The following is a 16,100-nucleotide window of genomic DNA, read 5'->3' on the forward strand; positions in this document are numbered from 1 at the left end:
GGGGGCAGAGATAGAGAGATGAGGAGAGAATCAGAATAAACTACGACTAATACCTACCAGCCTGGCCCTCGTTCCTTCCTCCGCCTGACCATCGCCATCGACCTCTCAGGGGTGGTAGAAGGGTGAGACTACCGAACGCGGGTGGCGGGAGAGATAGAGCCGCCGCCGTGTGGGTGCCGTGCCACCTATTTGTGTGTGTTTACACACAGAGGCTACACCAAGTCTGGTAGCAAAATCAACATAAGAAAGCCCTTCCTTTGCTCAGAGGCAAAATACCACTTATGGTGTTTTTCTCCTTTCCTCTGTCCAGTAACTTAATTAACCTTAATTCTACTTATTAATCAGTTAACTTAATCACTTAATATTTACTTATTAATATTAGTTATTAATATTAGTTATTTTTGTATGGACACACTAAGAGATACATTGAGGCTTGTATGGCAGATCTCCTGGGAACACCTTGCCACAGGCTCAGACTATAGTGTTCAGGCCAGATTAATCATTCCCAATCCTGCAGGTTCCGAATCTAATTATTACTTTTCAGATCATGACAGAATTTGTCCATGACCATGCTCTTAACTTATAGTTAAGCATTATGGCACTTTTGCCAGGCCCATTTCCATGCCAGGGTAGCACATAGCTCACCACTTGCCCTGGGTTCATCCAGTCCCTTGTCAGGACCCTGCTTTTGGGGGTGCTAGGAAGTAAGGGAGCTGAGGCTTATGTCAAGAGAACAGATGTCCAGGAGGAAAATATCATTTAGAGTCAATTGACTCCCAAGTTACTAAAGCATAGCATTAACTGTCTTCTTGTGTCCATACAAAAAGGACATTGCTCTTGATGTCGGTGGACCCCACAGGTGGCTCACATGAGTGGGGAAGAGAAAAACAGTCACTTTCTCCCAAAACCCCTGCCCCCCAGGACTTAGGGTTACTTGTCTCTCTTGCAGAAAGGAATTTCAGGAGTAGACAAGCAGTGAAGTAAAACAGATTTTATTTGGAGGTTTTTTGAAGGTATGGAGGGGAAGAGAGTGAGAGAGAGGGAGAGACAGGGAAAGAGAATGAGAGAGAGAGAGAGAGAGAGAGAGAGGGAGAGAGATGCACTCAAGAGAACATGGGCTTCTCCAAGGGTGGAGAGAGCCCCTACACACATCCTAGCATTAGACATGAAAGCATGAAAGTACACATCTCAAGAGGGAGATATGGGCGACACATGTGCTTGGGCACCACAAGTGCTGGGCCATGTGGGCACAATCAGCACATGGGCTCAGGCAGCATATGCACGCCCTTCCTTTGTTAAAGGTGGCCTTTATGGGGTTTCTCCAACCTGCCCCCATGTGGGATTTCTTCCCAGGTAAAAGTCCATTGCTAAGGAGGATATCAGGAAGGTTGGGAGTGGTTATAGTCTTCTTTGGGCTGAATCACTAAAGTTAATCAGATTGAGGGAGAAGTCTGAGGGAATCCGAGGAATTTCCTTCATGGGGAGGGGTCCAATCTCCTGAGGGTTCGCTGCTCAAGGTCTTATCTGTATCCACAAAGTGGATCAGCCTTGGAATTTTCTTTCCAGAACTTTTGCTGGCCTGTTTCATTGTCCAGGGCCTTTCCCTATCTACCTGAATTAACATCACTCTGAATTAACTATGCAAAGTACTTAAGGAGAAGAGAAAAACAATATTTACAAGTTAACAGAGCACAAAGAAAGAAATTACAAATAAACGCAGAGGAATGGGAGCACTGTAATGGGAGTAACCCAATAAACCTAGGCTCCCTGCAGCAAGGCAGAAAGGACAAACCAATGACCAAAGACCAAAGTGTAAGGACTTAGAAAGAACAAGTCCAGGGTATAAGTGACAAGGCAATTCAGGGTTGGGAGAATAGTGGGGGGAGGAGGGGGAGAGTAATTTATGAACTAGAACTTTTGCATTATGCCTGATTTTGAGATTATTTGGTCCAATGTAAATCCAGATAACTCTGCTATCCAGGATGGTGGACAGGTTGATTTTTTTCTTCAATCTCAATCATCTTCCTCTCAATCCCAGATACTCCAGTGTCAATGAAAGACTCCAGCTACTCAAGTGAGTATGATGATGCTAAGGCTAGTGGCTAAGAGCAGACCTGGCAATATGCACTCCCTCTGCTCCCAACCTCTGTCATGGGCTGTATGCAGTTTTCTCCATTCTCCAGACTCAGACACTAGAGAGTGCTGGTGTGAAAATAGAGTCAGGGAGGTGCCCCCATTTATGGTAGCAGGTTAATTGTACGGGTCCCTTGCTAAGGGAAGGCTTTGCCATTTGTCCTGGTGGAACAGATTACTCTTTATTCTGGATTTGATTTTCTTTCTGCTTCCCGGCCTCTGCCCAGCACTGTCATCTGTCAAGTTGCTGAATACGTTATTCACTGTCTCACACAACATTGCTTCTGACCAAAGACTGTGCTTTCTGGGCAGGAAAGAACGGCAAATAGCTGATTGCCCTGGCATCCACTTTCACGGCAGATGCAATCACCAGAAGCATCTGACTTTTTGGTTTGGTGGAGGGCTTACCAATGGCTCAATCATGGAGTCACCCTGAAGGCGAAGCCTTACAGGCTGGGGGCCTCTTCTTGAAGACTGTACACTGGATCCAGAATTCGATGCTATTCCCCAGGGAGTTGGAACATATAGGCACATACTAGAAAGGGGAGAGTGAGTAGGATATCCATCTCCCACGGAAGTCCCCAATGACCCAGATATAAACATATTACTGCCAGGACACAGTGGGGAAATTGTGACTGATCCTGTCACCTGGACAGTAGCTGCTATTTATTTTATAAAGGCAAATGTGGCTTACTCTGTTAGCAAGGATGACTTATAGAAAATTCATGGGGAAATGGAGTTTCCATGACACACTGAGGACACGGGGAAGTAGAACTGGGACTCAGGGCATGCTAATCTGCAGCAAGCAATTAATGAAGGGTAACAGGGAGGGGTGTTCAGGAATCAAATGTTCCTTACTTTGATTCATGGAGATTCAGGTCTCAACTCACAGAGCAAGGTCTACCTGATCTGTCTAAGAGCTTCCATTGGTTGGATGCTGGGAAAGGGTTAGGTCCTAGAAGAGAGAAATCAGAGATTGGTGGAAAATCAGCCATGACTCCAGGAAAACCTTAAGTGTTTATTCATTCATTCAGCAGCAGTTATTATAATCCTTCTCTCTGTTGAGCATTGTCTAGAACATGAAACAACATACTGAATGATGTTTCAAATAACTTTTATTAATGAAGATCATAAAATAATCCACATGCATCAGTAAGATACATAGTTTATGTAATGCTGGTAGGTGATATGGAGTCCAGGTAACAATAAGAATGGAAGGGCAGCCAAACCATATATTCAGAGTGGGCTTCTCTGAGCAGATGCCCTTGGAAGAAGAAAATGAAAGATCTGCAGGGAACAAATAAGTGTATATTTCCAAGTGGAAGGCTAAGCAGTTCATACCCTGAGCCATGGGTTGTACCTGCCAAGCTGGATGCAGTGGAAAAGGACAGTGTGACTGGAGGAGAGTGACAACCTTTAAACTTGTTCACAAGAGCAGAGGAGGAGCCGCAGGGGTTTAAAAGCAGTGAGAGCAAGTCTAGCAGGAGCTGGTGAAAAGGCAGCAGGTGACTATGGCATGTGGCTATAGCAATAAAATACAGGAGTGCTCAATGGTTGGATGTGGATATGTTTTTATTATTTTTAAAAATGTTGTTTGTTTTGGGCACTCCCTGGCAGTGCTAAGGGCTCCCTTCTGGCTCTGTGTTCAGAGCTCACTTCTGGTGGGGCATGGTGACCTTATGGGATGCAAGGATCAAACCTGGGTCAGCTGTATGCAAAGCAAGTACTATCACTGTACTATCTCTCCACTTACCAAGGTGGATGTATTTTAAAGTAAAACCAATGAACCTTGCTGACAGATTTGCTCCAGTAAGAGAGGGGGTGGAGGAGGATGAGATCAGGATGTCTCCAGGGATTCAGGTCTGAATCCCAGAGATTTCCCTGGTAAGAGAAGTAGATAATTCACTTTGGAATACACAGGCATACTGTACTAACACTGAAGTTAAGAGAGAGTGGTGTGTGTGTGGGAGGGGGGAGGTAACTAAAAGTTTCATAACCAATATCAAATATGCAATTTTGCACTTTTTGCGCTTTTATTAATTTGTATCTTCTTTCGTCTTGTGTCTGCCTAGTGTGTCAGCTGGGAGTGGTGTTTGGAGGAGCCTCTCCTGTATACATTGCCTAGACTGCAGATGGACTCCTACAGAAGGAGAAGAATACCAAGCAGAAGATCCTGGCTCGGGAGCTGGAGACAAGACTGATGGGGGTTCATCTGGACAAAGAGGTGGGAGTGCTTTTCATTGGTGTCTGGGCTATTTGGCTATTTTGTGAGAAATTACTGTAAGGAGATTCTGGGGATGTTTCCCTATGGCAGACAATTGTCAGCTTCTGGCTTTCAGCAACCTTCCCTTCTCCCCTGCTTCTTTCTGGACAATAGTTATTGTACATGGGACCATATAACTGTGTTACAATGTCAGGATTTGGGACCTTTCAATCTGCATCTTGGAAATGAGGGCAGTGACATTAAACTGTGACTTATGAACCATGGCCAGAGTGCAGTGATTGCCTAGGTCACCTTTGGACTCCCAGTCCAACTGTTCCATCATTTCCCTCATGAGCCAAGTCCCATCTCCTTGACTACTCTTGTCCTTTGTCCTAGTTCCCATTGAGCCTTTCCTTCCAACCAAAACAAGACGAAACTGTGTCTGCTGGTCTTGTCTGCAATTTTCATTTTTGGCCGGACTCTAAGGGATCAAGGCAAATGGGAATCGGAGCCCACTGTGTGTGCCAGAGGACAATGACATCCACACTGCCACGAAAGCCAAGTAGGTCTAAGATAGGGAATGGGAGTCAGAAAGTATCCAGAGGGCTTGGAGATCTGGAGGTGATGAATTAAGGGATGTTCAGGATAATAGCCTCATGGAAAGTCCAGAGACTGAGCAGAACAATTTTGTTCCTAGATTGTCTCCAATGCACTTGTTTCTGATCAGTCACATGAATAACTTAGATCTATTTAAATAGTAGAGATGAGTCCGCCCCCAATGAGACCCCGAGTGACCACCCATGAGGAGGCCCTTTGGCTACTCAACAAGCAGCTTAAACCATAATCCCAGAGACTCAGAAGCAAATCTCTGAACCCAGTGGCTTTTGGCAGAAATCCCTCCAGATTTAATTACTAAGATTTCAGAATTCCAAAATCAGTGGCCATGCAACATTGTATACTATTCATCACCAGCAATAGAAAACACATTGTCTAATGTTGCCTTTTCTTCAGATGTCAGTGTTGGGGTAAGATTCCAAATAATAATGGTGGATCTGGTGTTGAAATATTGAATGTAATCAAAGTAGAGGGAGAGTTATGTGGAAACCATCTACAACACAGGTAGGAGAGAGGGTGGGATGGGGGTATATTGGGGTTTTTGGTTGTGTGAAATGTGCACTGGTGAAGGGACAGGTATTTCATCATTGTATGACAGAGACTCAAACCCAAAAGCTTTGTATTGGCTCTCACGGTGATTCAATAAATAAATTTATAAAAAAAAATAAATAGTAGAGATGAATACCAGTAGGATTGCTCCACAGCTTGGAAGACGGCCTCACACGCTGGGGGAAAAGGCAGCTCAGATAGAGAAGGGACCACCAAGTATGGGCTGCTTGGAGGGCCCTTTTGGGATGGGAGATGTGTGTAGAAAGTAGACTATAGACAGAATGATGGCCATTCAATACCTCTATTGCAAACCACAACATCCATAAGGAGAGAGAGAGAGAGCAAAAGGGAATGCCCTGCCACAGAGGCGGAATGGGGTGGGGAGGATGGAGTGGGGGTGGTGGGAGGGATCCTGGGATCATCGGTAGTGGAAAATGGGCACTGGTGAAGGGATATGTACTCGATCACTGTATGACTGAAACATAAGCACGAAAATTTATAAGTCTGTAACTGTACCCCAAACAAATAAATAAAAAAAATTTAAAAATAAATAAAAAATTTAAAAAATAAAATAGAAAATAAATGTCTAGGATCTCATGGACACCCAATGTCTCCATCTGAGTGTATCTCTGAGGCCTAAAATTTTGAAAGCTCTCTAATGGGAAGTATGCGTTTAAAGGTCTAGAAACTGCTTTCTATCATCACAACCTCCACCACCAACCCCTGTCCCACTTGCTCAGAGCTTCAGAATTAATTGTTTCCAGCCCATCATTAGCCACATTGTCTGCTCCCAGGACTCTGGAATTGTGGAACTCACTGCTGAAGAGGTCTGCTCCTCCCTGTCCCTGTGCTGTGTAGTGCTAGCTCAGGGCCACCCTCCCTGTCCCCTCCCTTTCCACCTTGAAAATGAACCATTGCTATCAATTTCCTGTCCAGGGTGACTTTCAGAGACACACTGGGCAACGTTTTATTGAAGTTGGGAAATTGGAAAGCATCTCAATTTCTCTTGCACCAAGATTTTATTATTTCCTTTGAAGTGAATTTTCAAATACAGCAGACAAGTCTGGGCTCAAATGGAAGTATGAAAATGCATGTTAAAAATAAGAAAAAAAAACACATAGAAAAAGAATAGATCTTAGGACCAGGTCCTGTTCTGCACCCTCCAGGCTGCTTTGTAACTTGTTAGTGGCTAGATTACCCTTGCCAGTCTGCCAACAGTTAAACAGTACCAAGTCTCAGGGGAAGCTGCCTGGGAGATGCTTAAGGTCTTACTTCATTTGCCAAGTTTAGCTGTTCATCCTTCCCAGTCTGAAGTCATCCTAATAAATCCTGCTTACTTTATTAACACCTCTTACATGTTCTATGATGAACAAAGATTATAATCAAATTTATAATCAAATAAACCAGCTAGCAAGTTTAATTCAATACCACAGGCCTCTGCTCTCTAGGACAGAATTTTAAAACTGTGTTTATCTTGAACTTAGAAAGTACTTGTTTTGAGTCATCCAGAGCACTTGGAACAAAAGAGGTTCGTTTTTAGGGAAGCTCCTGTTGTGACAGGAGAACTTTTCTCTTCTTGATCAGTTCAGAACTTCTCAGACCTTTTTACAGAGTCAGGCCCAAAGGTGTCTTCCCTAGTACCACACTGGTGCATGGAAGAACCCATGATCTTCCTTGGGGATCAAGAAGGGTCCATTTGTGGTCAGATCATGGTGTTGTTCAGCTGACTTGCTTCAGTTCCCTGTGGTACCTGGTGAGAAAACACAGGGGCCCGACCCAAGCTGGAGTGTCACTTCTCTTCTTCCCTACCTCTCTCACTGCTCAGACTTGCATCAGCAAGCCTTTCCCTGAGTTCCACCCTCTCCCCACCCCACGATCCCCTGCCTCCTGTCACACCATTTTTTTAGACCCTTCCTAGGAATCCAGTTTGTTGATTTGAGCACTCCCTCTCAAGTCTCAGATTCTATGTGGTCTCTGTTCTGTGCCCAGGACCTTCAGGATATGGTCCTGAATAGAGGGATTCACCCCATTTAAGCCAATATTCCCCTCTATCTGATCTCTTACAGAATTCCTGTCCCCTTGTGGGTACAGATACTTCCTCCCACTCTGTCACCAAGTCAACACCAGGTCTCAAGCTCTGAGACACATTTTTGTTCCAACTCATCTCTGAAACTTCGCTCTGCAGTCACAGGTTCATCTTGCTACTCCTTCTTTTGTGTCCCTTGGATGTATTTCGAGCTTGCCTCCACACACAGCTTTGCAGATGTTCGTTGAGAGCCAATCTTGTCCAGCTTTGTCAAGAGCTCTTCTTCAGCAAGGACTCTGTCCCTGACATTCCTGTGGCATTCTCTCACGGACATTCCTTGGGTCTCATGGGGCACAGGTGGTCATGTTTCCAGAGCTGACATCTAGTCCAGGAAGAGACCAGAGTTTCACTAGGACTGGCACAGGAACTAGTCATGGGGGCCTCTTTGGAAGGATAACTGACATTTTTGCTAGTGTCCAGAGTGCCAGCAAGTTCCAGTTCAACCTGGCTGTCTTCACTTCTTGAGCAGTGGGCCCTTCAGTGTTACATCCTTTACCTATGCCCCTTCCCTGCAAAAAGCAAAGCTTCTTCACCCTCCAAGAATCAGGGACCCAGCTACCCTAGCAAGGATGCCCAACCATCAGTATTGCCATTGGTGATATTTTCAATGTCCTTTTCCATCTATTAGTAACATTTTCATTTTTAATGCATCTTGCCACTTATCTAGAGTCAATGCAAAAATCCTTTGGAGAAGCTGAATATGAGTTTTGCTGCTATAGTGCTGGATTGTGTGGGTCAGGCAGGGGTTTCAGGGCAGGAAGAAAACAATGTATTAAGAGCTTTCAAATCCTGGCCATTTTCCCCCATGCCCTCTAGGTGGGAACCCAAACACAGACTTTCAAATGCTGGAGGCTTTCCCCCTTCAGTTTACCTAGTAAGAACAAGGTTCTACCTTGGATCCCTCATTATAGCCAGATCTAGAACTAAAAAGCTAGGAAGCTCAATGCTGGAACCAGGGACTTTGCATAGGGTAATACAGGGGTTAGGACATATGCAAAGAGCACGGCTGGCCCTAGTTATGCCCCTGCCACCACATGGCTCTCTGAGCCCACTCTCTATGGTCCTAGAGGCTCCCAAACAATGCCGGAGTGATGCAAGTGGACCCCTGAGCACCGCAGGACCTGAGATAACACTGCCCTTACATTGAACTTCAGTGACCCAGAATCTCTAGGAGTGACCTCTGGGTTTTCCCAAACCCTGCTTGGAAGGCCTTAAAATTAAGTAAAAGAAAAATATAAGCCTGAGGCTGTAGAGTGCCAGTTGGAGAACCTGTGTTTTTAACCACAAGTCAAGGGGAGGGTCTTTCCCATACAAAGGCTTGCATTCCCCTTTGCCTGGGGAAATAATGTGCTTTGCTTGAGTTCAACTTTGATAGGTGATTCTGTCTTCACCCCAGTGCAAAAGCCCAGTTTCTTGAGATTTTTCAGACTAACGTAACAAATGGAAATGCATGGGGGAAAGAGCAGTGTGAAACAGAGAAAGCCTGAAACCTGGGGAAGGGTCTAAGTCAGCATTTCTCAGTGGGAGACCCCTTGGCTCCACTGTGGGCCCAGGATCTTCCAGGGACTCCGGGGGAAAGGTGCATCAGTGGAGGCCCACAGTGTGAGCTTAGGGGGTTGCTGGCAGGATGGGGCTCAGGAAAAAAACAAAATCAGAAGGGAGTCACACAATCCACCAAGGGATTGAGAAACTCTGGCCGAAGTCTTAGGCAGTTCTGCTGGCAAAACATCAGGAAGTTTCACAAACCCTTCTCAAACTCTCAATCTAGAGAAGGCCTGGGTTTTTTGAGAAGGAGAAGAATTTGTGGTCATTCTTCAAAGGAAAATTACACAAAAACCTCCGGGGAGTCCAGATCATATTTGCTAGAAGTGCATTGTGTTAGAATGGCTATCAGCTGGGTAAACACGGGGTTGATAGCCTGGTCCCCACAATGGATGTGCTGAGTGCTCAGACAGGCGTGGGGATGTCACCCAGAGCGTAGATCACAGGGAGGCAAAACCAGTGAGCACTACTACCTCAGAACATAAGGATGGACACCCCCCATATGCACTCACACTCACCCACTCACTCATGGACACATTCAGACTCAAACTTGCATGCTCATACTCACACACATATTAACTCACCCTCTTCCACACTCTCACACACATGCACACCTGCATACTCATACACATACTAAGCTACTCACTCACCTACTCACACTCACCCACTCACACCCACACTCACACACTCACACTCACACATACCTATACACACTTAAATACACCAACTTTCTCTCTCAAATACACACACACACACACACACACACACACACACACACACACACACACACCCTACAAGCTCTCATAATAGCAGCCATTGTCTTGTCAGGAAAGTGCTTTCAAAGTGACTGTTTCTCCCTATTTTTGACCTGTTCAATTTATCTTCTTTGTGATCAAATCTCCACAAATCTCCACCTTTTTACTGTCTAGTAGTTCTCCTTAAATCTAATCCAAATGACTTGATTTAATACAGACCTAGTGAAAGCTAGGTCAGACAGAATCCTCTGCTCAGAACTCAGACATACACATCATCTGCAAAAAGATGACCCTCAAGGTCATGTTCATGTGCACTTTGACCCGGCTCTGACCAGCACTTCCACCAGTCTGCCACAATCTGGGTTTTAAAGTTTCTGTTATTTTATCTGGTCCTGCTCCTCTTCTGAGAAATATGCTTATTATTTTAATCCCAGCATTACCTATCTCCTTCCTACAAATGTTCCTTCTCAAGTCCAAAGAATGGTTTTACATCCACTCCTTAGCAGAGTTGTTTTAGGGGAGGCCCTTGAGCTGAGCTGCCCTTTCAGATTTGAGTGCATGTCTGAATTACCCACTGGTGGCAGAGCTGGGCGTGTGCTAACAAGAAACCCACAAGGTCAGTCCCAGCAAGAAAGAGAACAAAAATGTCAACTGAGACAGAGGTCAGGCTGGGACAATGAGTTCTGCATCTTAGTCCCAGCTAAACCTCCTCCATCCACAATCGTCTGAGTGCTTCTGAAGAGCATTTTATACTAGGCAAGCATTTTCCTCCCAACTGGCAATATATATCCCCCAAATCCTCCCAGAATATTTCAAGAATATCATGGGTTAAAATTACAAAAATGCGGGGGTGGGGGCGACAGCACAAAACTAAGAGGCAAACCAGTAGGACAGGATAGGGGAGGAAAGTCAAAGGAAGGCAACAGATTAGGTGGGGAGACATGGTAAGAAATATGAGAAACACTGATTCTGGCTATGAGAAAATACTAATTTTCAAACACTTGCAGCAAATACGGGCTGGAGCGATAGCACAGCGGGTAGGGCATTTGCCTTGCAAGCGGCCAACATGGCCGACCCGAGTTCGATTCCTCTGCCCCTCTCAGAGAGCCCAGCAAGCTACTGAGAGAATCTCGCCTGCCCCCTGCCCAGCAAAGCCTGGCAAGATCCACGTGACATATTTGATATGCCAAACACAGTAACAATTGTCACAATGGAGATGTTACTGGGCCTGCTCGAGCAAATCGAGGAACAATGGGAGGACAGTGACAGTGACAGTGCAGCAAATACTAATTCCAATTAATGTATAAGCAAGGTGGCTTTCCACCCACTTGTTTTCCTTTCTTGATGCTCTTTCCTCTTTGAGAATTTGAGAATCCATTTCCTTCTCTCTGACTCTGGGAAGCCTATCTGACTTTCCAGACAAAAGCTTTAATGACAAAAGTGACCTATTTTCCCAGCCAAAGGGTTATACTCCCTGTTCCCGCCTGCTTTGCTTCTTCTATGCAGTTGAATTCATCCTTCCAGAAGTAGTGCATGCCCTTACATGATCTTCCCCCTATTCCCCATTAGTTGTGTCATTTCCTATAGATGGAGATTGTATGTTCATTATTAGTTGTATCCAATAAAATTCAAATCTGGACTGTCATGGAATGATAAAAAGGCATTTAGATTATCCTTTTCCTTTTTGGGGGGAAAGGGCAGTTCTCCAAACTGGTGCTCAGGATACCCAAGAACCCTTCTGGACAATTCCTGGACAACTGGGCTGGGAGTTCAATGCAGAGACCTGAGGATATGGTACTACTCAAGTCATTCTGGGTCAGCAATTAGTAAATTCATCCTGATGGTGTTGGGGACTCAAGGGACATGTCCAGCAATGTTCAGGTGATAGTGTGATTCCAATAACCAATGGAACTTGGGTCAGTTGCATCCAAGGCATACCCCTTAGCCCCTGTACTATCTCTTTGGCCTCTCACTTACTTTTCTGTCAGTCAAACCTCTATCTAATTCCTTCAATTCCCAGGAACAGAGCTATAGAAGTACAAGTTCTCAATCAAGCCAGTTTCCTCTAACAACACTGTTGATCTGAGCGTGTAATTCAGGATCCTCAGAGAGGGAACATTTACCCATGGCAAGATCTTCAGACAATGCAGCCTCTTGTTTCGGCTCTTCCAACAACATCATTCCTCTAGGACAACAGGACCTTTGATAATATCCCTTTAGTTTGAACTTCTGTGAGGCGAAGCCATGATGCTGCTGGTTGAGTAAAACAGTACCACTCACTGGATGTGAGGTCAGCATCAAACCACAGGGTGCCCCTCAAATTCAGAAACAAGGAACAACCACCAACCAAAAGTTGCTATCCTCAAGAATATCAAGAATCTCCAACCTGGAAGGTAGATGAGAGCTGCAACTGAATCATTTTACAGCTATTGTCCTTGTAATAGAATCTTCTCTGACTATCAATATCATCTTACCTTTCAGGGTATCTCTCAAAACATAAGTCTCCCATGAGCATTTTTTTGCCCATTAGGATTCTCCAGTGTATTCCTCTAGCCCTCCATGGTGCTTCCTTTCCTCTTCTCTGAAACCCTAGTTGACTAAACGTAGACTTTTCCCTTTGCTTCAAGCTTGACCGGTTCAGGTTTCCCTTCCTGAGTCAAGACTGAGCTGGAGTTTATTCTCCTTTGATGTTCTATTTCTGAGCAAGGAAACTGGCACAGATCAGGTGTTCAGTCAATATTTATTGTTGGCATCTTCTATAATTAGGTAAGACAATAGGAAATATTTATCTTCTTGCATCTAGGTAAAACTGAACTTGATTAAGCAAGGCAGATAGGCATCTGGGCAATTCTTATGGCATTCCAAATGGAGGACAAACTCATAACTTATCTCAGTAAATACTTGTAACACTAAGGTAGTTTGTTCAGTGGCAATAAATATGTTTGTATTGTCATTTCATCTTTCATCTGCTGTTTGTTCGTCTTGGCCGGATTGCAAGATCTGAGCTGAGCAGCCTTGTAGAGTCAGTAGGCAAGTAATAAATGATTGATTAATTGATTGACTCGGCTAATAAGCATTTCTCAGCTTTCACTGACTACCAAGGATACATGAACCAGGATATTTTCTTTAAGGGTTCTTAGTCCACAGAGGGAGACAATGCATTTTATTAAGTTTGTTCTTTATGAATTTGGATCACAATGGAAATATTTGCTGGAAATATGAGAACAAAGCAAGGACGAAGAATATTGCCCAGGAAGAGCTTCATAGAAGAAAGAAGATTTGAGGTTCATTTTGCAAGTGTATTGACCAGCTTCAGAAAGAGATTTTGGGCTGTTAAAATATTGTAATTTTCTTCCCACAGACAGCTTGGTTTATTTTAGTTTTATTTGGTTTTATTTATTATTTTTTCAAGGAGTTACCCAGAAATACTCTGGGCTTACTCCTGTCTCTGTGATCAAGTATAATTCCTGGTTTAGCTTAAGAGAGCATATTGGGTGCTGGGGATCAAATCCATGTTGACCTCATGCAAGGTAGGTGCCTTATCTGCTGTATCATACTGTTTTGAGTCCCATGCTATGTCTACTTTTACTGGACAAAATCAATCCATAAAATGGCTTGCTGCTACAGAATGCATCTTGACCCTACACAGAGCATTCCCCAAAGCACAGAATATGGATTCTGGTCCCTACAAGAAAATCTCTGTCCCTCTCTGAGCCTTGATTGCCCCTTCTAAAAATAGGCAAGACAATCATCTCTGAACGAAAATTCAAGTACAAAGTATCTTGAGACTCTCTTATAACCCTTCTGTGAGGGCCATTCCTTTTCTCTGGTGCTATAAACCATTGCTATTTTTCAGTTTATCGTGATTTGTAACTTGAGCCTCACTTTCATTCCTCTCTTTCAAAAGGCCATGGTTTTCATGTGGAAAGAAAAGCTTCAGCTTCAGTGCTCATTCCTGAGGAGGTAAGGAAGACGGAGCAATGGTAAGGAAGAAGCAGTGCAAATATAAAATAATAACAAGGGGCTGCAATTGCCCCTGACTGGCCATTGCTGCTCTCTCTTTTTTATAGTCCATTAAACCTACAATCACTGTAATGTTTATGCATTATTGGGAAGATAAATTGCATAATTTTCATTTTGCAATTTAAATGTAATTATGATCTTACTAATGACTAAAACCTGAATATGCTAGACTATCAGTTTTTCTAACCCTTACCAAAATTATAGGTAATTACTTAAGGCTTACAATAATTATAAGTCCATCTCTTAAATAATTAATGTGGACTTTTATGGTATAAAACAGCTAGTAATCAAACGACCTCCGCTTACGCTGCAAACCCATGCAATTAGTCCTATTGTGTAGGTCTGTGGAAATAGACCCATTTGCAAGAGTGCCTTCGGTTGGCAAGCTGAGCAATGGAGTGCTGTGTTTTATAGCATCAAACAAGGGAGAATCCCCCAACTGCCACAAGGCAAGGGGAAAAAGGGACCCATGAAAGAGTTGGAAATTCAGTATTAAACTTTTACTGTAACTAATGGGAATTGAGCTGGGGAAGGGGAACAAAGTGAGTGGATGGGTGATATACAAATGATCCAGTGTTCACAATGGAGGTTAGTGTGGAATTTCTAGGAGAAAAACCTATTTTGTTGTTGTCGCTGTTGTTGTTATTGTTGTTGTTGTTGTTGTTGTTGTTGTTCTTCTTCTTCTTCTTCTTCTTCTTCTTCTTCTTCTTCTTCTTCTTCTTCTCCTCCTCCTCCTCCTCCTCCTCCTCCTCTTCCTCCTCCTCCTCCTCCTCCTCCTCCTCCTCCTCCTCCTCCTCCTCCTCCTCCTCCTCCTCCTCCTCAAGCCATTACACTTTAAAAAGCAGACTGTGGGTGGACCTTGTCAAATCAGTAGAAAGACTTGTTAGAAATAAGACTGACCTTCCTGCAACAGGACAGGACTGTGAAGTAGATGGCCTTTGGATCTGAATCACAATATTGGCTTTTTCTTGCACCTCTAGCCTGCCTTCCCACTTCATAGATTTTGGATTTACCAACCTCCATTATAGCAAAATGTAATAACTCCTTAAAATATATCTCCCCTTTCACTATGTGTATGTGCATGTATACTATTTCATGCTAATTATATACTATATCTGTGTGAGTATTCACACATCTTATTGGTTCTGTTTCTCTGGAGAACCTTGATCTTCCAGGTATATATTCTGGGGGCTGAAAGTCCCTTTATTGTAATCTGCCTCCATGTCAGAGGAGGTAGATTACAATAAATATGCTCTGGTCATCCTAATGTCACCCCAGAGACAGAGATCCAGAACCACAGCCACAGTTTATGTTCTCTGGCATTTCTAGAAACTACTACCGAATCAGCCCAAATCTCAATGTATCCCTCAGACAACGTTTCCCTCTTGACTCTAAAAAGCAGAATGACTGTTCTGGTGAAACTAGGATTTTCTATTTTTTTTTTTTTTGGTGGATACTAGGGAGTGCAGAGCTCAGTCAAACACTGGAGATTCTGGCTTCCTCCATGGATCTTCTGTGCCTGATCTGGTGTTTTATTTGCCCTAATCCTACAGTTCTTGGTTCTTGGCCATTCATTCTAAGAGTATGGCTGTTCATGGTGGCTTTCATGTCATGGTTTCATGTCAGTGGGCATATCTATATTCTCCTAGTTTTTTGTTTTTGTTTTCTTTTTAGGTCACATCCGTCAATGCTCAGGGCTGACTCCTGGCTCTGCACTCAGGAATCACTCCTGACTGCGCTCAGGGGACCATATGGGATTCTGGGAATCGAACCCTCGTTGGTCTCGTGCAAGGCAAATGCTCTACCTACTGTGCTATCGTTCCAGCCCCATATTCTCCTGCTTTTGTGTCAATAAAATCACTTCCTCTCTGGGAAGAATTTGAACTTTTCAACCCAGTCAGGAAATTCTTAGCACATTAGTAGAGATTCCAATATGTAGTTCAAATGGCATTGTCACAGGAACACACATGCTGGAGAAGCAAAAACACCACCAGGATTCACTCTCCATGTGGCCTTGGAGGCTTTTGGGAAATGTGGTCATGCAGAAATCCTGAGAGGGTGGCAACAGGCTTCACACAGATGTGCTCTTGCAGAAACTGTGTTTGGTTGTTGTACTCTCACAAGATGACTATTTATAAGTATCATGTTGATCTCTTACCTGCCTCCCTGTGAACAGCCAAGAGTTTAGCAAACC

Source organism: Sorex fumeus, unplaced genomic scaffold, assembly GCF_029834395.1.
Source record: "Sorex fumeus unplaced genomic scaffold, SorFum_2.1 ptg000126l, whole genome shotgun sequence".
NCBI lineage: Eukaryota > Metazoa > Chordata > Mammalia > Eulipotyphla > Soricidae > Sorex > Sorex fumeus.